Genomic DNA, 16051 nt, shown 5'->3' on the forward strand with positions numbered 1-16051 from the left:
TTTAATATTCTTATTGAGATATAGGAGTTTCTTTATACATTCTGGATACAAGATTTATATGAGGCATATATATTACAAATATTTTCTCTGAGATTTTATTTTTTTTAATGATGTCTTTTGAAGAATACAAGTTTGTAATTTTGGTAAAATCCATTTTATCAATTTGTTTTATGGTTAGTGTTTATCCTGTCAAAGAAATCTTTTTTAGCACAAGTCCACAAGATTTTCTTCCATGTTTTCTTCTAGGAGCTTTATAATTTCAGCTTTGTGTTTAGGTCTATGATCCATTTAAAAATACTCTTTGGTATAATATGAGGTAGGAGTTGAGTTTTGTTTCTACATGGATATCTAGTTGGTCCAGTACTTATTTGTTGAAAAGACTATTATTTTTCCAATGTGCCCCTTGGTACCTCTGTCAAAAATCAATTTACCTTATATGTGCTAGTCTGTTTCTGGACGTCCTATTCTTTTCTCACTGATCTATTTACTTATGCTTATGTCAATACCTCAGTCTTGACTCTTTCAGCTTTATAGTAAATATTGAATTCAGCTAATGAAAGTCCTCCAGTTTTATTTTTTCCAAAAACTATTTTGACTGTTTTCGGTCCTTTGCTGTTCCATATACAGTGGTGCCTCGGTTTTCGAACGTAATCCGTTCCAAAAGACCGTTTTTTGAGTTCTGAAACGTTAGAAAACAGCCAACAGCTAGGCCTCAGGATCTTGCACTCAGTGGAAGCCGCATAACATGTTCACCTTCCGAGGCGTGTTCGAAAACTGAAGCATTTACTTCCAGGTTTACGGCGTTTGTAAACGGAAATGTTCATCAACGGAGACGTTCAAAAACCGAGGTACTACTGTACAATTTAAAAACAGCCTGTCAATTTCTACCTAAAAAAACTGCTGGAATTCAGATTGAGGCTGCATTGAATCTATTGATCAATTTGGGGACAATTTACATTTTAACAATAGGAATCTTCCAATCCGTAAACATGGTATATCACTTCACTTACTCAGGTCTTCTTTATTTTCTTTCAGCAATGTTTTGTAATGTTCAGTGTTGAAACTTTGCATCTCTTTCATTAAATTTATTCCCAAGTATCTTATATGTTTTGAGGTTATTGTAAATGAAAAAATATAAGCTTAATTTTCTTGTTGCTTGTTTATAGAAATACAATTTATTTTATTTATTGGCTTTACGTCCTCAAAAACTTTTCTTCATTAATATTTAAGGAGGAGAAACTGCAAAAAAGTCCTGGTGTATGTAAATAAGAGATGAAAAAGATCAAGAGACACAAGGAAAGATTCTATATCAACAATTTTAGAAAGTAGGTAATGAGAAAACAGTACCATATCAGCTAACTATTGCTATTTAACAAACCTTTTTAAAACTTTGTGCCTTAAAATAACACACTTACTATTATATCACAATCCTTTGGGTTAGCTGAGTAGTTCTATTTTCACCTGGGCTCACTCATACAGATACATTAAGCTGTATTTTTGTCTCAGAAGCATATGTAGTATATACTTTATTCTATCTGTGAATGAATCACTTTACTGGGAAAAATAATTTTGACCATAAAAAAATCTATTTAAAAGAACATGAGTGATTCATTTCACATACTCACAATATTAGGTAATTCCAAATATATTCACTTGCTATTGAATCTAAAATATTAATACTTCTCAACTAATTATGGTGATTCATAAAAAAATTAAAAGATAAAGTAGAAAGTATTTATTTACTTTTAAAATACGTTTAACCCATCACAGAATTAATAGAACAGAGTTGTGTAATAGAAGGCAAAGGTAGTATTTGTACATATTAGTCTTTGTTTAGTTATGGATAAGAAAGAAAGAATTTTTATATGAAAGGTTAATAATACATTAACACATATATATATATATTCAAAAACTTTTAATATATGCCATGTCCACACCTGATTCTTTTGCTGCACCCAAAATTTTCCTTTATTGTTCTTTATCTTAGTAACCAGAACCCCAGCTGGCTGGTCCAGAAACCTGAAAGTTTTCCCTCAGGTCACCCTGTCCTTTACCCCGACATCCATCCAAATCATTTCCAAATATAGTCCATTGGATCTCCTTCCTATTTCTTGGGCATTTCTACTCTTCCCCATCTCCACTGCAAACACCCCTGTCCAAGTCATTAGTTATCTCTCTCCTTAGGCAATAGCCTCTTAATCAATTTCCCCATATCCATTTCTGCCCACCACTGTCGTATTCCATGCTGTAGCCAGGGTGATTTTTTTTAAAAAAACAAACACATTTGACCATGCCATTCCTGTCATCAAAACAATTTAGGAGAATCTCACTGCCCTTAGGATAAAGCAGAAAATCCATACCATGGCCTAATGGACCCTGCTCTTCTTCAGGGTCTATGCCACCAGCACCCCCATCTCCCCGCAGCCCCACCCTCCTTTAAACTGCTACTATTCATTGCAATTTACAGACCGAACTATGATGCTTCGCCCATCAGGACCATTCTGCATGAACCAGTCTTTACTAGCCAACTTTGTCTCATTTTTCAAATCCCAGTTCAAATGTCATTTTGTTCTGGAAGCTTTTCCTTAACCTCAGGAAAAGATCAGCTCCTTTTCTTTGGACATACATAGAATACTGCATCTCACCTGTAATTATGTGTTCGACGTCTGTCTTCGCAAGTGAACTATGTTTCCATAAGGATATAAATTTCATCAACAATATATTAATCCAAGTTGCTTATTTCCGTCTGTAGGAATGGTGATTTCCTTTATGTATTGTGGGTAGACCAAGGACAATATCTGTTCTCAATACATGTTAATAAGTAGTAATCATAAAAATACTTTGTCCCAGCTCAGCGTGGTTTCAACAAACATGCGTTACGCTCCCAGAGTCAGTGTGCCAAATGAAAAGTCACTTCAGCTGTCTCAGCATGGGAACTTAAGTATTTACTCACTTGGGAAAGAAATGGGCATAATTGAACCAGAATAGCAGATTGCCTGCTCCAGAGAGGTCTTGGGCTGAAGCAATTGGGAGCTTAATCTCACTCAAATGACAGGGTCTTGGCGGAGGTGAATGGGGACTCTTGCCCAATACTTGACCACACCAAACTGGCTTCAGTCAAGCCCTCACATTTACAGGTACCAAAATCTACATGTGTCTTAATTTTAAAAGGGTAAGGGTAACTTAATTGTAAACAAAGCAGTTTTATGGTGTACTAAATAGTTTTAGATGTATCCTGTTTAAATTTTCATTTGTAAATTAAATAATTTGTTTAACTGAGCAGTTATTCACATATTCTTAGGACTGGTGATTTTATGAGCTACCCTTTGTTAAGGATGGTGTTTGGGCAGCTCAACAATGACTGCATGGTGAATTGTGAATAAGATGAGGAGAAGAAATGCTCTAAGATGATCTAACACTAAATTGCAAGTTTTTATGTGGCAAAAAATGCATGCATGAACATTGAGATAGGGTTCTTCAAAATGCTGTAACTTGTTCTGGGAAATTTCTCCAGCTATGAGCAACTGCATCTGCAGTCCAAATGATGATGTTTTCCTCTGTGAATGCTCAATGATCACTGAGTGATCTTTCAAGCAAACCACAGAGGAAATCCACAAATTACTACAATAGACTTTGTGTTGACGTTTATGTGCACAACCAAATAGGCTTTTTTCTAAGTGCAAGTTTTTTCTATGAAAGACTTGCTTTTAAAAAAGAAAAATATACCCTACAACTAGCTATAGGAACAAAGAATAAACATAAACAGAAGTTACTGTTTTATTTATCAATACACTTTTACTATGCTATGTAGCCCTGTACTACTAATATATATATATATATATATATATATGGCCCTGTGCTAAGAGGCTATGCCATATCACTTTGTAAGAGAATATATATATTAGCACAGGGCTATATAGCATAGTAAAAGTATATTGATATATATATGTATATATATATGTTTATATATGTGTGTATATATATAAATATATATATGTGTACGTGTGTGTGTGTGTGTGTATATATATCATGAGTGAGAACAAATTGACACAATTTAGTCATTTCCTTTCAAGTAAATGGGTATTATCAAGTTAATCAATCATTTCTGGAAGTAAACAATACATTTTCCTAATGATACTAAGGGACCACTCAATAAAATACTGCTACAATACACTACATTACACTTATTCATCTTTAACAAAAAGATGTGTCTTTCTTGACGGTGCTTCAACTTAATTCCTAAGAGGCTATGCCATATCATTTTGTAAGAGAATGGAGATCTGTCTTAAATATTCAATGTTAGTTCACAGTGGCTAGAGATTGAGACTGAGTGTGATGTCTAAAGAGATTTTTAAAGAAAACTGGCTATGTCTTTAGTATGTGCTCTCTATTTTAACATTTTCCTTGGAGGCTGAGTAAAGTTTCTAACTGCTTAATGACTATTAGCATAATTGACTATTATTTGTTGAATTAGCAGCCTACTGATATGTATGGAGCCCAGGTTCTATTTGAGCTACATGTTAGGGACTAGTTTCAGGAATTTTGAGCCTAGAGTATAATCACTAGAACGAAATACTCCATTCCTGACAGGCAATTAAGAGAATAGTTATAAAGGTGGAAATGGTCCCAGAACAAGTGCCAATGGTGTTTAGAATAATACTAAAAGCCAATGAAATGTTGCGGAGACGTCAATTTGGGGACAGGATGCTCTAAACGTAGAACAGATTTATGCAGCATTGTAGTGAGGGTGTCTGGGAACTTGGTTTTTAATTAATTCACAACAGACTCGCAGACTCGCAATTTCTTGGACTAATTCCTAAAAGAAAAAAAGACTATATTAGACATGCTCTTACTTGTTTAATGCCTCTATTCCCAAAAAAACCTCATGTCCTCAAAACATGGCTTCCATTGGAAGACCTGAAGTCAGTTTCTGGATTTACTGATACAGGCTACTTGCCAGTAGGAATTTGAAAAATTCAAGGGAGATGTCTCACCAGGAGCTCAAGAAATGGAATTTTAGGTGTGGTTAGTGAAAGACTTAAATCTGCTTTAGTAGACCTACTTGGAGACAGGAAAAAATATTGTCTGTAGTTCCAGTAGGCTCAAAGCCACACAATACTTTCCTTTCCAGGGTGGACTTCCACACGTCTCTAGAATGAGTGTATCACAGGATGGAGAGTTGCTGGAATTCATATGTCAAGTTCTTAACTGTTAGGTGGTAAAACTTCTGCTTTTGCATTCCTACTGAAAACCACTGAAATGAGTCATCCTCTAGGGGGCAATAGTGTATGATATACGCTCAGAATTGACTGGATCAAGCTCCCGAGGGAAGGATCGATCAAGAAGAATTATTAAAAATTGTAGACTTGAGAAAACATTAAATGCGCTCCAACGTCATTATAGTCCCCCAGGACCTCCCTGGAATTCCTGTGATTAGTGAAGCTAAACAGGCTGAAGTGGACCAAGAGATGACTGGCGTTGCCCTGCAGGAGCATTGCAGATAAATGAGCCTGAACCCCAGATCTGGAGAAGACTTGAGGAAGGGATGGGGCAAGCCTGACTCAGCATCTTGAAGGAGGATGCTTTAAAGTGAGGGTTCTGATCCTGAGGAGCCTCTGTCTTGCCAGGGGCGTGCCAAGGTGGAGAGTGTTAACCTTTATTTCACTCCCCAGTAGGATTTTTCAGCTATTCAACTCCCTACATTTTATAGCACCCAGAACGGGAGGAAAATTCTTCTGGGCCACTTCTGATTCCCCAAAACTTTGGTGGCGTGGCCTGGTCCCATGCTGCTTCCGTTGTGTTGATGCAGGTCATCTAGTGGTCAAATGCCGTGTAATAGAATTCTGTGAAATTACCTTCATCCTCATGTTATGAACACAAGGATCCTGGGTAGGTGGGTGAGCCTTAAAACCCTACTGCGAATGCATTTCTTTTCCAGTTTTCTAGGGGAAACTTAGCTGGACATAGACATGGTACGCTTTACAGAGTTGGGAAGCTTATCTAACCCAAGTGAAGAACAAGAAAAGCAATTTGGAGTGTTATGAGTGGTGGTGGTGAGAGTACAAGCACATATGGTATTCTCCTCTCGGTAGTGGTACATAAAGATCTAATGGGGCAAAGGGTAACAGAGAAAATACCGGGGGTGCCAAAAAAATGTATACAAGTGGACACTTGGGTCAATGTTGCTCAAGCAGTAATTCTTCGTAATCAGAAGTGTCTGGACGCCGATGGTAATTACTTGGAGCACCTCTTGTAATTGTAGGAGTCAAACGTGTCTTGTATTTATCTTTTGTTATCGGTATATTTTGAGTATTATAATTTTAAAACAGTTTTCCTTTTTTAAATACTTTGTGCCATTTTTTTTCAATTTTACTGGGGAATATTGGGGAACAGTGTGCTTCTGAGGGCCCATCAGTTCCAAGTCGTTGTCCCTCAGTCTAGTTAAGGAGGGCGTAGCCCAGCCCCAAGTCCATCACCATTTTCAATCTTTAGTTGCAGGGGGCACAGCCCACCATCGCATGTCGGAATCGAACTGGCAACCTTATTGTTGAGAGCTCGTGCTCTAACCAAGTGAGCTATCGGGCCGATCCTCCAGAAGCTCAGTGGCAGCTCGTTATCCTCAATCTAGTTGTGGAAGGTGCAGCTCACTGGCCCATGCAGGAATCAAACTGGCAACCCTGTTGTTCAGAGCCGTGCTCCAACCAACTGAGCCATCCGGCCACCCCAGTTTTCCTTTCTTAAAATGTGTATAAATTTTTTGGGGGGCACCCTCTGTATAATTACTTTGCAGATATCCATAGCTTCTCTCACCCCTTTTTTTTCTTCCAAGGAGAAAAAATTCTTATCGTATGTATCTGCTTTTCTATACAGAATTTGGGTGAAGGGATAATTCTTACGAGAAAAGCAGTCAAAGCACAGAACAAGAACAAACTTGACAGAGGACTGCATGCAGCAGGGAACTTCTCTGTGGGTAGTTGCAGCTGTTGGTAAGGGTAGGAGTGTCCCTCTTCTGGAAGGAAGAAGATGAGAGAGAAAGAGGGGCCATGGCAGGCCCATGTTAAAGGACTGAGTTGACTATTGTAAAGAAAGGAGGAGTAAGGAAACTATCCAGGAAAAAGGAGGAGGAGGAGGAATGTAAAGTCATGTGCCTTGTATTAAGTATACACTATTTGTTTTTAGGCATTTTTCTCCACTGAGAGACTTAGTAAAGATTCCAACTGCTTATATTTACTATTCAAGAGTAGGCCGTTTGGGGACAGGGACTCAATTATATTTAGATTATAATTAAATAGTATACTGATTTATAGTATTATCTATTAGCCTAAAATACTTCTTTTAGCTCTTTCTTCACTTTATATTTTGATAATACCCTCTCCTAAGTACCAATAAATCTGAAAAATATTTTAGAAATGTGTTTTTAAATAAACAACATAATAAAGTTCTAGCCGGGTATTACCAGGCTTCCTGCCAAGTACAGTAATTGTTACTTGTGGAATTTTCTTAAAATGGCCAAGGATTTGACTCAATAACTATAACTCTGGAATGAGTAGCTGGGTGGAACATTAGTCTGTTAGAAAGTTGGTAGGTTAGTTCAAGCCCATATGCTGGAAGAAGAGATTTATCGATAGATTCACTCAGCAGATCCAAGAAACAAGGTATATGTTCTCTTCAAACTGAACGCTGATTTTCATTAACCTATGTTATTGGGTTTCTCTTAACTGATTGTTTGCCTCCTTTTTTCTATTCCTCTTGTTTTTTTGTTCTTTATACTATTGCAATACATCATTTATTGAATTATACTCTTTTGAATATGTAAATACAAAGACCACATGTTAAGAAGAGGGGTTCAGTTATTTAAAAACACACATGGACTGGGAACCTATGAGTTCCTGAGGCCATGAGGGGACCACTGCCCATCCTGGACCCTGACGCACGGTTCTCAGCCACAGTGTCCAGATCTGGGCTTTGCCAGGCTTCTCTCAGTGAATTTGAGTTTAAACTGAATTTCCTTGTTGTTCTTTTCAAGCTGGCAATATGTGGAACATATTGATAAAAAGGCAGAGTATGAATGTAAGCAAATTGCAAACGGCATAACTTAAAGTGCAAAAGTTAATTTTTAAAAATTCATTTCTCAATGAGCTGGTTTACCACCAGTGTATTAGGTAGGATGTGCCCCAATGCAGAGAAAAATTAAAGAACAATGTAAAATTTTAAATAGTTTTCCACGGCTGGCACATTTCTTAGGTTCTGAAAGGGATTGCAATACCGTTAGTTTCCTCCCCTTTTTGATGTCAGTCCATGGAACGTAGTTGTGCACAATTCATTTTTGCTTTTAAAACTCAAACCATTATCATAAGCCATTAAAAAGTACAAAGTTTTTCTATTCTTTGATTAGTACATACTTCAGAAACACTAAACCGTGAGACGTGGTTGTGCAGATCTCATCTCAGAATTTACAGATCTGTGACTTTATTTACAAACGTTCCTGCTGCTTCATGGAGTTCTCAGTGCGCCTCAGACTCTCACCATTCTATTTTCCCCTTGCACATAAGTCACTTTAATATTCATTATTTTGGAAAATTACTCTGCCAAATCAGGATATAATTTGCCTTCTTTGTCAATTAATGTAAATAAAAAGATCTGTACATTTTCGAAAGAAAACATAAAACAAGAAAACTATTCTGGTATATCTATAGTACCCCTTCCACTGAGACATATGAAACTTCCCAAAACTTATTTAAATAAACTTAAACATGACTTAGAGGGATATTTATAGAACCTCTTAGTTCACAAATCCCTACAAGTTAATTTGCTTTGCTGAGAATTCAGCCCTTGACCAACCACATAGAGAAGGAAGCTTAGGAACTAGCACAGACCCAACTCATTGGAAGTTAGCAGGGAAAAAACACTGTACTTACGCTGATTTTAGGCTCAGCATGCAGCTTATTAACATTTTGTCAATATGAAGCATCCAATAACCACATTTATTACAAATCCAAGAATAAGTGAGGTAATTTGTTTCAAGCTTGTTAGAATTTTCCTTTGGGATTTTATGGGGGATGTAGCCCCCTCCTGTGACTTCCTGAACTGCAGAGATGGGAAAGCTAAAATCTACACCCCTGAAACTAGGGTTCAAGAATTAGGTTCTGCAGTCAGATGGTATGGGGCACAAAATTTAAACCAATGTAAGACAGAAGTTTTGCTTCAGTTTCTGTTGATTTTGATAGCAAGCATAGTTGTGCAGAATTTGGGATTCCCTGCTGTAGAAGAAGCCCCGGGGTCGTTCGTTCAGTAGCTTTGCAGAGCCAGGTGTAGTACAGAGCCTAGAAAGTGCAGGATGGCTCTGGAGCTAAAAACTGCACCTTCCAGATTGGACTGCAGCTAAGTAAGTACTCTCAGAGCAATAGTCCCAGGGAAAGCTTCCAGATTCCCAATTTCCCTAAATGTGGTTGAGATAGCAGCTTCCTTGGTGGGCCAGTGTTACAGACTTGTTCTGAAATTATTTCTGGAGGCCAGACTAGAATCCAAGTTGCCATCTTTTTCAATGATTTTTGTAAGGACCGAATTCCCTGATGTAAGTTACTTTCAGCTTAAAACAGAGTGTTTTCTATTATCTGTGACTGTATCCTGTTTCATAATAGCGTTAGAGGCAGTAGGTTGAGTATTTGACCTAATTGGGTTTGAAGGAAGTGAGCATCCACTCACCACCATTAAATGATGGGTCAGAAATAATCTGGCAGCTGGTGGCTAAATAGTTACTTATTACTTGTATTACCTAGTATGAAGTTCCTTTAGAAAATATGGCTTTAGCAACTGAGTGGGAAGGGCCACAGTACATATGAGGACGTGACAAATAGGTAAACTGGCCATTGCAAACTGCACTGGAGAAATTAAAAGGAGAAATGAGAAATTCATGGCTTTAAATTATATGCTCAATGTGGTTAGAGAACCAGGGAATTTTTAGCCTTAAAAGAATCTTCTTTCTTGTGGCTGTTGGTAGCCAGAAACCAATCACAGAGTCTGAGCCTATGGCTTGTTAAATTACAACACAGGTTAAATTCAAAGACTTGCCAGATTTCTTACGTGAAAATACATTGCTTGGGAATGAGTAAGATTTTGAGATGTGGAGAGGTGATCCTTCGGAGGATTTGGAAAATTCTGCTTACCCGGAAACTACACGGACCTTTTCATGACAGCAGAAGAAGTCCCTTCTATCCCGTGTTCTAGTCTTTACTTGCTTTAAAAACCTGTAGTGAGCTTTGCTGATGCAATTACCTTACCTAGAGATGCTAATTTGCCTCATGCTCCCTCCTACTTAGAACCTTTCTTCCATATGCATAAGTAGACTCTGATCCCAGATATCATAGGGACCCAATTACAAAGCCACAGCTGAAAGGAAAATAGTTTGCACTTCAGAACACTGCAAAAGTTTACTAAAAGAAATAAGTGTGGTGATTATCACTGGATTTGTAGATCTTAACATGTATGTCATTGCACAGAAGTAGCTGACCTCATAGAATTGAAATGTTTTATTGTTTTCAGTTTTCTATCCCACATATCAGTGAAATCACACGGTAGTCGACTTTTTCTGTCTGACTTATTGCTCTTAGCATGATAAGCTCAGTATCCATCCATGTTGTCGCACATGGCACTATTTCATCTTTTCTTATGGCAGAATAGTATTCCATTGTGTATATATACCACAACTTCTTGATCCATTCATCTGTTGAAGGACACTTAGGTTGTTTCCATGTCTTGGCCACCGTAAATAAAGCTGCAATGAACATTGGAAGGAGAACTGACTCTGGGTGGTGAGCACACAATGTGATATATAGATGATGTATTACAGAATTGTACACCTGAAACCTATGTAACTTTACTAACCATCGTCACCCCAATCAACTTTAATTTTTAAAAAAAGTTTTATTGACGACAGCACTCGTGATGCCAGCTGGAAGTCAGTTCCTGTAAGTTGGGGCACATAGAAGATGAAGTATGTTCTCTCTCTCTAGAGTTTTATTTGTGTAAGCAGCCTGATCTATATGTCTTTAAATTGTTTCCAGTCATTTCCTATTATAAAAAATGCTGCAATGACTGTCCTTGTATATACAGTTTTTAGCTCATATTCAAGTATATTGCAGGATATATTCCTAGAAATAGAATTTCTTAATAAAAAGGTGCGTGTGTTTTTGTTCGTCACTGCCCAATGGCCTTCCAAAAGAATGATTTCAGTTTACACTCCCATCAACTGTTATAAAAGCACCTATTTTCCTGTATCCTCCTCAGCTCAGGGTGTTATCGAACATTTTCATATTTACCAACCTGATAAATGGAAACGGTTATTTTCATATAGTTTTAATTGCATTTCTGTTATTATGGATGATTCTGAGCTTCTTTTTTTAAGTATAAAAGTAATCTGTATTTCAAGTCCTATTAAGTTATTAAGTGTTCATATCCTTTGTGTCACGGATTAATAAGCTTTTCAATTTGATTTATGATAGTCAGTTATATATTAATGGAATAGGCTTTTAAATTTTTTCTTGCGTGTTGAGAATATTAGCCTCATTTGTTTACAGTGCTGTTATTCTAGGAAGATTTTATTTTCAGTTTTTTGCAGTTGTTTTTAAAAATTTGGCATTCTTTTTGACGTAAAGAGTGAGATTGGGATCCCACTTTATTTTCCTTTCCAGATAAAAAAAAAAACTTCCCATTTCAACAACTGTGCAAAGTTGCCTTCTTGAGAAGATTCTCAAAGGTAATATCTGAGCAGTACTACCTGCCATGTGTCCCTCAGGGTCCAGAAATTTATCAGTGCCTTTCAACCTGTTTCCTCAGAGTCAGACCTTGTGTGTGTGTGTGTGTGTGTGTGTGTGTGTGTGTGTGTGTGTGTGTTTGTTTTATTGAGATTGACACGTAACAAACATTGTATAAGTTTAAGATTGCATGTTGATTTGATACATGTTGTACATCTTAAACTTACACAATATGACATGTCAGTTTATATGTTGCATAAAATGAGAAACTCAGCCTGAGAGGTGAAGTGATTTCCAATGTCACACAGGCCGTAAGTGAGGACGCAGGGGTGGGAATAACTCTACCATGCTGACTGACAGAAAGGTGAAGGCTGTCCTAGAGTTTTGGGGTTTAGAGTTTACAGTTTTGTCCTAGAAAGGTGTTTGGGGTCCTAGAGATCAGAGACCTCAGAGGTCAGGCTGGGATGGAAGGAGGAGGAGAAGACAAGAAACCCTGCCACTCAGGTGACTTGGAGCCTGGGCTGCATCCTCCTAGGGTGCATCTCCCCATAGCCAGCTCCTGCCCCAGAGGCAACCCAGTGTGGAGGACAAGCTGGGGTAGGTACAAGGCAGAATGTGGGGACTCCCTTTCTTAAAGCACAGGGGTAGCGCATTTGAATAGAACAAATGGACTGACTAATCTGGGGGAATGTAAGATCCCACCATTCCCACCAGCTAAACAACCCTTGGGCTAGCTCCCGGCTGGAAGAGCAGGATTTCATCCAGGTCCACAAGAGGTAGGGCGACATATAGGGAAAGCCTGGCCCTTGCATCTGCTTGGACACTAACACTCTGATGTACCCTTCAAGTCCCTGTACAGGCTTGTTGGAACACACGGATCAAGCTGGAATCTCACTGCTACAACCCGCCAGAGAGGGAAGGAGCCAGAGGCAGGGGCTAGTCTCAGATGGCTACGAGCCCCCAGAATTCTATCTCCTATCTATTCATCTTCTGGATATTTTCCCCAAAGCTCAGCTGGTCTTGAATGATCCTGCCAACAAGTGGCTCAGGCAGCCAGTGACCACATGGAAAATCTTCTCTATTGTTTTGACTCTGGTGGCTCTCGGGAAGATGGCAACTCTTCAAAAGAATTGTATGCACTTCTGAGATTTTATGTACCTAGTCTTTTAAAAATAAGCCCTAGGTTTTCTCAAGCATGTTATGTCACCAATTTTGAACTAAATAAAGTGCATGAAAGCAATTTTAAAAATCATGTGGGCCTCTGAGTGTAAGTACATGGACAGATTTTTGAGAGAATCGACTTAAAACTCCCGGTATTTGTATTTTATCACAGATAACTATATGTTGTTTTAAGAACTTGATAATTAGATCATTACAAGTTGTATCTAACAAGTTTTTTACCTGGGTTTAAAATGAAATAGACAAAATGCCTTAATATTGATTAATAGCAAAATCTCTTAGAAAACGTGTGTAGTGTTGTGTCCTCAGCCTAGTAATCCAAGTGTAGTTTTTATAGTAAGAATTCATAGTACTTTTCTGGATTCTTGTCAGGTACAGTAAAAAATTAATTTGCTTTCCAACCCCTTTCTGCCCTATATTGAAAAATAGAAAATCAGGAAAGTATTCACTGTTGCTGTTAACAGAAAATGGCATTTGTGTTTCAGTTTGGTAAAATAATTTATGCAATTAAGGAGTAGTGAGGCATAGAGGAGACAGCAAGGTTAAAGGGTCAGACATGGCTTGTGCCAGTTCTGCTTCTGCCACGCTCTGTACTTAGAGATAATTACTTAACATCTCTGAGCCCATCTGTCTTTTCTTCTGTAAAATGGGGATCATAAAAAGTGTCCTGGAAGATAGTTGAGAGGATAATGGCACATTGCAATCACTCAATAATGGTATTGTTTATTATTGTGAATAAAATGGAAAGTGAATTTTGAGCCAAGAGCAAAATGTACTTCCTTTCAATGGGAAGTAATTAGGTTCCCGACCTAAAGCCGGTTACAGTTACTATAATGTAAATTAAACCATGATCTCTTTGGATTACAGAGATTTCCTTATATCTGTTAGGACAGAAACCGTTTGGAAGTTGTAGGTTACTATAGTATAAAGTCAGCAGCCTTGTGGGTGGAAATACTACCCTCAAAATTGGAAACATTGTGTGCCCTCGAGCAAGTCTCTCGGCCACACTCTGCCACAGTGTTATTATTCCTAAAATACTGGAAATGGGGAGCCACTTTCAGGCTAAAATTAAGACATAATGGTTTTCTTTTGGAAAAATCGATTCATCAATATGTTTTTCTTCATGGCTATAAAATCGTTTTAAAATGAAACAAAATAAAGTAGTAAAAAATCTTGGTATGTATTTTTTCCTTGGGTACTGAGGTGCTTATTCAAGTATGCTTGGAAAGGATTATTTTGTGCTTTGGTCAAGGTGGCCTACTTTCTTTTTGTGTTAAAGGGCTTTGAAATTAGAAGTTATTTGTATTTTCCCAGGGAGTGTCCACTTTGGGAAGAAAGAAAATTATATGCCTGAAGAATATGGTTGGCCAATTTATTGTTGTTTGTGTCTATGCTAGGTCTGAAAGGAAATACATAGAATTCAAGTTTCTTTTTTTTTTCTTTCTGGGAAATATAGTGAAACAGTATCCCCATTTTGTTTGATGATAGAATAATATTCTTTCTTCTGTTTTAGTGTGTTCAGAAATGAATTCTTTGAGCATGAATTCTTTGAGCTCACAACTTGAACCAAACCACATATTCGTATAAAAACTAGAGGAAAAAGAACAAATCGGAACTCTTTCCTTACAAGAAGGTTTCAATAAACATGTGAGTATTTCTTCTTCTGAACAACTGCTTAAACACATTTTAATTTCTCTAAAGTGTTCATTTTGGGGAAACGGTCTATGAAAATAAATTCTTCCCTTGGAAATTATTTCATATCCGTGTGGACTTGTTCCTGTGTCCTGTGTGGGAAAATCTGTATCTCAGCCACCTGAGACATTATATAATGCAAGACTGTCATCAGAAAGAATGTATAATCACAATTACCCGTAGGTCAAAAGGAGTTTGCAATGGACACGTAAGATAAATTGATTTGTCAAGTGTCGTTAGTAGAGTCAAAGAGAAATCTTTAAAACCTCTTGGTGGCACAATTATTTCATTCATTTGTGCTCGACGCCCTCTCCTGGTCACTGTGAGTAATGTTCAGAAGCTTATTCTTTCTAGATTCTACTTTGCTATGAAACGTACGTGCAACTGCACATGTACTCCATGCTAGGCTTTCTATATGAGGAAAGAAACCTGAAGACAAGTGACTTTTAACTTTACAAGAGGTGGCGTCTTATTTCCCTCCTTCACCCTGGCACTTTTGAGCGTCAAGTAATGTCTGATTAGCCTTGTATGGTGAAATAATACTTTTGTTTGTTAACTGCTTTTTCTCGTGACCTCGCCATCAATCCAGGGGGATCCTGCGTATGGCCTGTTTGTACATCACAGAAGTGAGGTGTCGTACCGGAAGCCCGCCAAGGTCCTGAGCCCATCGGTAACTGAACATCTCCCTCTCCCCACGTTCACTCGCACCGCCACAGCACCTGTGTAAGCTCCAGGAGCATCAAAGCCCAGGAAAGGGGGCCACCCCAATGTGACTGAGTGTCAAAACTAACTAGATGTGAAAAATCGCTGAATTTTACCAATTTTGCATTACGTTTTGGGAATCAGGTAGAATGGAGGTCTCAAAACCCGAAATTATGTGACATTCATTATTGAAAAATTATAGCTTCGTAAGCTTGTTTAAAAATGGTGAATTAGGAACTCTTATGCCTTATGACTTCAATCGGAAAACACAATTTTCAATCACAGAGCTTAGCATACCAGAGTTGAGAGTGATTACAGATGTCCCCTAGTCCAATTTCTAGTCTAGGATATACTGGAACTTTCAGTCTCATCTGAGAGGATGAGGTAAGTGTACTCCCCACACAAAGAACAGCCTTGCTTACTGTTTGTTTAAAAAAAAAAAAAAAAAAAGAAAAGCAGCGGATTCCCCAAGTTCAGTGTTCGTTAGCTATGATGCAACCCGCTCTATGTACCGAGTTCATCTGAGCATATTGGGTCATGCTGGTGGGACTTGGGGACAGAGAGAACCACTGTAAATAAGCTGAAGCTGATGCGCTTCCTGTGCCATCAGTAATAAAGTCCTGTGTTTCTGATTCAGGCGTCTCATGCCGTCAGCCAGCACTCAGGAAACAGCAACAGGCTAATGATTAGTTTGTAAGCAGGGTACAATCAAATCCCAGACCTGG

The sequence above is a fragment of the Rhinolophus ferrumequinum genome, chromosome 7, assembly GCF_004115265.2.
Source record: "Rhinolophus ferrumequinum isolate MPI-CBG mRhiFer1 chromosome 7, mRhiFer1_v1.p, whole genome shotgun sequence".
Lineage (NCBI taxonomy): Eukaryota > Metazoa > Chordata > Mammalia > Chiroptera > Rhinolophidae > Rhinolophus > Rhinolophus ferrumequinum.